The sequence below is a fragment of the Anneissia japonica genome, unplaced genomic scaffold (assembly GCF_011630105.1).
Source record: "Anneissia japonica isolate Jap-2015-1 unplaced genomic scaffold, ASM1163010v1 scaffold42941_len10105_cov106, whole genome shotgun sequence".
Classification (NCBI taxonomy): domain Eukaryota; kingdom Metazoa; phylum Echinodermata; class Crinoidea; order Comatulida; family Comatulidae; genus Anneissia; species Anneissia japonica.
The window spans coordinates 1-6596 of NW_022711523.1; the positions used below are offsets into that span (position 1 = coordinate 1).

The 6596-nt window shown below is 33.5% G+C and overlaps 1 long non-coding RNA gene across 1 annotated transcript; it reads right to left on the reverse strand.

Annotated features, from left to right (window-relative positions):
• Positions 1-58: 58 nt before the first annotated feature.
• LOC117107514 lies at positions 59-3808 on the reverse strand. The gene is made up of 4 exons (XR_004445252.1): positions 3656-3808; positions 1443-1492; positions 514-670; positions 59-161 (listed from the first exon to the last, which is right to left on the reverse strand). It is a non-coding gene; the product is annotated as an uncharacterized LOC117107514 (long non-coding RNA).
• Between the last annotated feature and the right edge of the window lie 2788 nt (positions 3809-6596).

Genomic DNA, 6596 nt, shown 5'->3' on the forward strand with positions numbered 1-6596 from the left:
CAGTGTAAAAATACTGAGTATCCAGAATAAAGAAAGATTTCTAACTAACAAACCAAATATTTGATAATACCTTTCTTAAACATATTTGAAAATGTCTGATGGTTCTCGGCGAACCAGATGACAAAGTAAATACTTAGCTCCGCCTCCTCCTCATCTGTGATCTGATATCAACAAAATAGAAAGAAAAGAGTTTAACAAGTCATCTATTAGGTGTTCCAGATACTCTTTACAATTTATTATTATAATTAATATTGAGACAAAGGAAGTTTCTTCTTGCTCAAAAAAATGAAAAAAATATGTTAATAACTATTGCTATAATTTTAAATGCACCCAGAAATGTTCATATTGCTTTTGATTTTATGCTGCTACAACACCTACAATTGACTTGATATTAAAATACATTATAAATAAACAAATTAAATAAATAATTTCAAATAAAAAAAAATAATAATGAAAAAAACTGAATGTAATAAAAAAATTCAGTGTAATCTCCTATTTTAGTTATTTCCTCACCTCACAAGTACTCTGCTTGTTGTATGATCCTCTTAGAGACTATCAAGGTTTGCAATATTCTTCCTAGAATTCTCAATGTTTATTCATACTACTTGCTTCAAACTTTTTCATATTCTACCCCTGCAATGCATGGACTCTGCTGCCATTGTTCGATATGCTGAGGAGGAATTCAAAACATGACTGGTTGAAAAAGAATCATGTAAGGACAGACAGAAATATTAAAGTACTTTAACTTTTACACAGATTAATATTAAAGTTCTTTAAATATTTCACACATGTTAATATCATTATGATTTACTAAAGTAAAATAGTAATACCCCAGCCCTAAACATATTTTCAAATTTTAATTTTAATCTTCATGATGTGATTCTGTGGGGGCAGGAAGAATCTTAAAAAAAAAAAAGGGGTGGGGCTGTTTTTATCCTTCAAAAAACAAGGTGCCGGCAGCTTACACGTTTTATATATTCAACATCATGTCTCCAGAATAAGGATCTGCTGGCATTGGTGGCGCTATTTTTAAATTGAGGTGTTACTGTATTTCTTTTACATCCAACACCAAGTATCTCACAAATACGGGATGGAATGATGCTTTGTAGACTTCATGAGAAAACCCTGTGATTGAACCCAGGACCTTTGGGATTGGAAGGTATGAATCTTAACCACCAAACAATTCAGAGGCAAATTAGTTGCACTATGAGGGTTTAGTACTAAAATGATCATTAGAAGTTCTATTGTAATTTTCATATTCTCCATTTTTACAGTGTATGAATCATGGATAGCGACACACGTTAAAAGCTTATGAAAATATAACTGTAATTATTCCTGCTGTCGCTCCATGGCTTGAAAATTAAAAGGAGCCAGCAAAAAACTAGAAATATACTCCAAGCTTATGAATAAATATTGTGGTTGATTTTTATATGACAGCTTACCCTGCAATTCTTGTGGGATAATCTGACTCATGAGACGTTTGACGCTCCAACTGAAATTCAACGAATATCTATTGACATTAATTCACAATAATAATCATAATATTTAAGTTAGTAGAATATATCACCTATTTTTTGATAACCTAAAAATTCACAATGAATACTAAATTACAACTGAAGGATACTTATCCCAAGAAAATATGAATTAGCAAGAAAACTATTTGAGAAACTTTTGTAAACCAAATTTTTCTTAATGCATATAAAGAATGCAATGATACTTATAACACTTATTCCATTAAGCAAATAATATATCTATTCAACATTACTTGATGCCAATTAATTTTAACATCTGAATGGCAATTCAATTTTAAGATCTTGTACTTTTCTTTTCGAATGACTAATTGATATGTATAATTTTGTTTTATTTTACAGTGTGTTTTATTTATTTGTATCTCATTTATTATAGGTCTACAGTATATTATTTAGCTAAGGCATCCAATTATTACACTTCTATAAGTTAACATTAAAAATCATCATAGTCATATACTGTACTGCATTTACAGGTCTTTAATTCATCTGTGTTTACCTTTCTTTACAATTTGATTTAATTTCTTTTAATTTTTTTTTTCTGGATGCACCAGCAGGTATCTGATGTGTGCCACTGGTATAAAAGTGAATCCAATAAATATTGTATTGTATTTGTAGTGAATGCATTTAACTTATATAAAAAATAGTTTTTTTCTTTTTTTGAATAATGCTACTTTAGAATTATGAGTCATAATAAACTTGGTAAAATTTTACAAAGTATGTAGAAGTACCGGTAAGTAAATAATCAAATAGTGGGCAAATGGTAAAGCTGTGGTTTCCAATCAAAAGAATATGGGTTTGTGTCTATTGATGATCAGTTGTGTCTTTGAGAAGTACTACAATCACGTTATGTTTCCCTGCTCAATTGACCTTTATGGGTTTGTGTGTATTGATGATCAGTTGTGTCTTTGAGAAGTACTACAATCACGTTATGACCTTTATGGGTTTGTGTGTATTGATGATCAGTTGTGTCTTTGAGAAGTACTACAATCACGTTATGTTTCCCTGCTCAATTGACCTTTCCGGAGTGTCAATCAAACTTAACAACTCATTATAAGAACAACGCTAGGAATACGCACGCGTCTTACAAACATACGTGTTGTCCCACAAATGCACGTGTTCGCGTATGTTTTAACACTGCCGTCTTGTGGGACCTTAGCAACAAGATCCAAGGGGCGGAGCTTAGCGGAAAGGTTCATTTAGCCTTAAATCCGGCTGTTCAATTTTTTCATTTGTGGTTTTCTAAAGTTTAAGACAGATGCAATATCTGCAATAAACACTCTCTTCTTTTGATCTTTATGATGCTGGATTGCTGGAACTGGTTTTGTCCATTATTCTATTGTGATTTTATTTTAACATACATTATACCAAATTTATTTAAATATTTTTTTATTGTTTAATTTCTTATTCAATTTTGGATTACAGTTTGCAATCACAATTCAAGACCACCTTTGGGACCTGAAAACTTGGGGTGGTCTCAGGGTTGGTCTCCAATTAGAGGGCTAGCTTTGTGTTTAAAAGGTTGAAGATTGTTATTTGGGCTTTTGGAAAAGTGGTCTCGAATTAGAGGGGTTTCAAATTGGGGGGTGCACTGTGCTTTTTAATTTAGCATTTTTATCATTATTTTTATTTTATTTAATTATTTCAATTGTTGATTAATAATTAATTGTCTTTATACATATTGTTATTCTGCTTTTTATATAATGTTAATTTAATTGTGTATTGTATTTTTACATATTTTGTATGTGCCTTTAAAATGTTCTAATTGTTTTGGTTGATTGATCATTATTTTTTGGTTGGTGTTTTATATATTTGTAAACACCAATTAAACTGTTTTTTTACAGCAATTTTAGATAACTAAACACTACTTTTATAGTAGCTATTGGCATATTTTGCAACTTTACCTAAATTATTGGAGTTCCTAGTTTTGCTTCGAAATTTGCATTTATTTGTACATTTGGCTAGACTGTTTTCCTTGCTTCCCTTCCTGTCACTAATCCTGATTTCAGATAAAAATAAAAGTTTAAGTATTTCCAGTAGAGTGTGGTTGAATGGGAAGAGCTTAAAAGAAAAGCTTGACTTGGATTTATATTATTATTAAGCTATGACAAAAAAATACACTACAGTACCTGAAGTTCAAATTCACTGCATGGCTGACTTCATGTCACGCTTGATTGCTCTCACAAAGAAACTAGCCTATAAGGTCACATGACTAACGATAATCTCTGGAAAAAACCCACTTCTATTTTCGGAGAGTCTGCACATCTACAGTTTAACAGAGAATTAAAGGTAAATATTTTATTAATTTATGTTGTTTGATTGAATAAATTCAATAAATAACTTAATGATTCAGAGAAATTTGAAAATACTGCCAATCATATATAATTGTATCTGAGAGAAAATCCCTGCATATGAAAATATTCAGATTTGAAATATGTTGCTAGAGCCAACTCCCTGCTAGAGCTATATCATAAAGCCTACTATATTAATTATTCGCCGTGGCTAGAGATACGGTATCGGAACTTTAGATTACTAAAGGTACGGTAAATAACATTATGTCATGATTAGCCAATAGAAATGCCGATACATGCGTGACGTCATTCAGTGCACTGCTGCAGCTGCAAGAGTAGTGAGTGTTGAAATGGTTTTAGCAACGATGGAAGATAAGAAATTTCGTTCGTTCGCGGGTGTTGTTGACAAGCTGTGATTATTATTCTGTAGCCCGAGGCCCTATAGCAAATAAAAAATATGCAAGAATAACAGAAAGGACTTTTAACCCAAACATTGTGATAATCATAAGCCCCAATCGAAGTACATGAAATGGGCCTTTAGCAATCAGAAGTTCCGATATGGTACCATATCTCTAGCCACGGCGTTAATTATTTTGTTTGATATTCATATTAAATATAAGTACATACATGCTATAAAATCAAGTATAAATCAAATACTTAAGTCTAGCCCCTGCAAAATAACTATCTATATAGAAAAAATAAATACAATGCAACATCCAAATGGTTTCACCTACCAAACCTAAATCTACATGAATTATTCTCAGATAAAGTGGACAAATGAATCACAATTTATCATTTACAGATTGCTAGCTGCAGCGAGCTATAAAATATACTTATCAGGCAATTGCTTATTTTACCCTCACCATGCATGAAAGTAGCAGTGGTTGCTATAGGATATACTTCCTGTGGGATAAGCTGCCTGACAGGAGGAGGGGCCTTGAGCTCCTAAACCCAAGAGGAGAGTTTGGGAGGTGTCTTTCCTCTCAAATGAGTTTTTTTTTTAATAGGGACATTCGGATGGTCAGAAATGGCACTTTCAGAATGTGAAAGACAATTGTTGGCTTGGGTAGGCCTTTTCGTGTATTTTTCAGTCTTGTCTGGGGGTGGGGGTGGGGCTTGACCTGTCTGGTGGGAGCTTTAATTCCCCTTACCTCCCCCCGGTGCACCACTGGAGAGGATTTTGTAAAGCAAATAGCATCTAATGACAGATTACTCAAAGGGGTGCAAAAGTTTATATGAAAATTACCATAAATAATAACAATAATATATAGACAGGTCTAAATGATGTCTCTATGCACTCGAAAATAGTTATGTAGAAAACAAAAAAAAAGACTGAATAAAATGCAAAGTAAAAACACAAAAAAAAACACCAAGCTAGCAACCAAACAATATAGTATGGCTATGGGGTTACATTATGCCAACCAAGCAACTGTCTTGCTTCCTCCTAGTTAAGTCCAATAACATGTCGAGAAAAATGAGAGAGTTGGAGGAATAATTCGATCGATTGTAAACTTTTTCTAAGGGAATCAAGTGAGAATCTAATTTCTAGGTAACTATTTTTGTGTAGCCAATATATTCCTTGCATAAGTCCTACTGTTTATTCTACCTCTGCATGCCACTTAAATCTTCACTATGAATACAAAATTATCATTGGCCACTACTCCCTAAAACTGGGCTTACACCGCCCTTGCGACTCGACTCAACTCAATTCAAGTTGCCAATTGCGCTCATGTCGACTCAGTAGAATGAGTTACCAAGAGCGCTTATGTCACCGCCAACTAACGGCAACTACTAAAAACCGGTTACTAGGTAACCACTTTGTCGAGGAAAATCCGCGTTCATACCTGACTGAGAAAGCAGCTCAGCTCAGTTGGCTAATCTGGTGGCAGCCACTGTGTGTGCGCACCGGTAAAATTCCAGTTGCTGCCTCTTCTCGTGTTTCAGCTAGAGGGCTCAAAATGCAAGTTACAATAGCGCACCGTCTTTTGGATGAGACGTTAAAGCCGTTGGTCCCGTTTGCATTTAGGGCCCATGTGCACGTTAAAGAACGCAGTACACTCTTCAGAAAAGAGTAGGGGATTGTCTCCTGTTGTACTGCCCAATCACCACCAGAAGACTTTCGTAGGCTGTCCTTGGTGTTTACACCCAATAAATCTAATCCAATCCATTCCAAAGATAAACATGAATACACACTGCTGGCCACATCAAATTAACAAGGAAACTACGTACGATTCAAAGAATAATTCAAATTAAAACCCTTATAAAATTGTTATTAATGTAAAGAGTAGACCTATGTTCCCGTTTACTTAATTTAGAAGTCATAAATATTAGTTTTACAAATTGGATTATTAAATTACAAATTAAATACTGTATATGAACTAATCGTGTAAATATTATGTTAGTATTATATCAGATTAATTTTTGTATATTTATTTAATGCACAAGAAGGCACATAAAAGAAGCAGCTTAGAATTATACCTCCATTCACTTTATCTTATTCTCAAATCGAGTTTTCTTAGAATAAACATTCAAAATTAAAATATTTTTTTAGTTGTTTAGAAGTTAAAAACTGGCCTATCATCAGACTCACTTTTTATTAGAATATCATTGAAACTATAATGAAATGTGTACATTAGATGAACAGCTCAGAGAGCAGATTAGCTCAGTCGGCTAATCTGGTGGCAGCCACTGCATGTGCACTCAACTGTGAAGATTTCTAGGTCCCTGGTTCAATTCCCATCGCTGCCTCTCCTTGTGTTTCAGCTGGAGGGCTGAAATG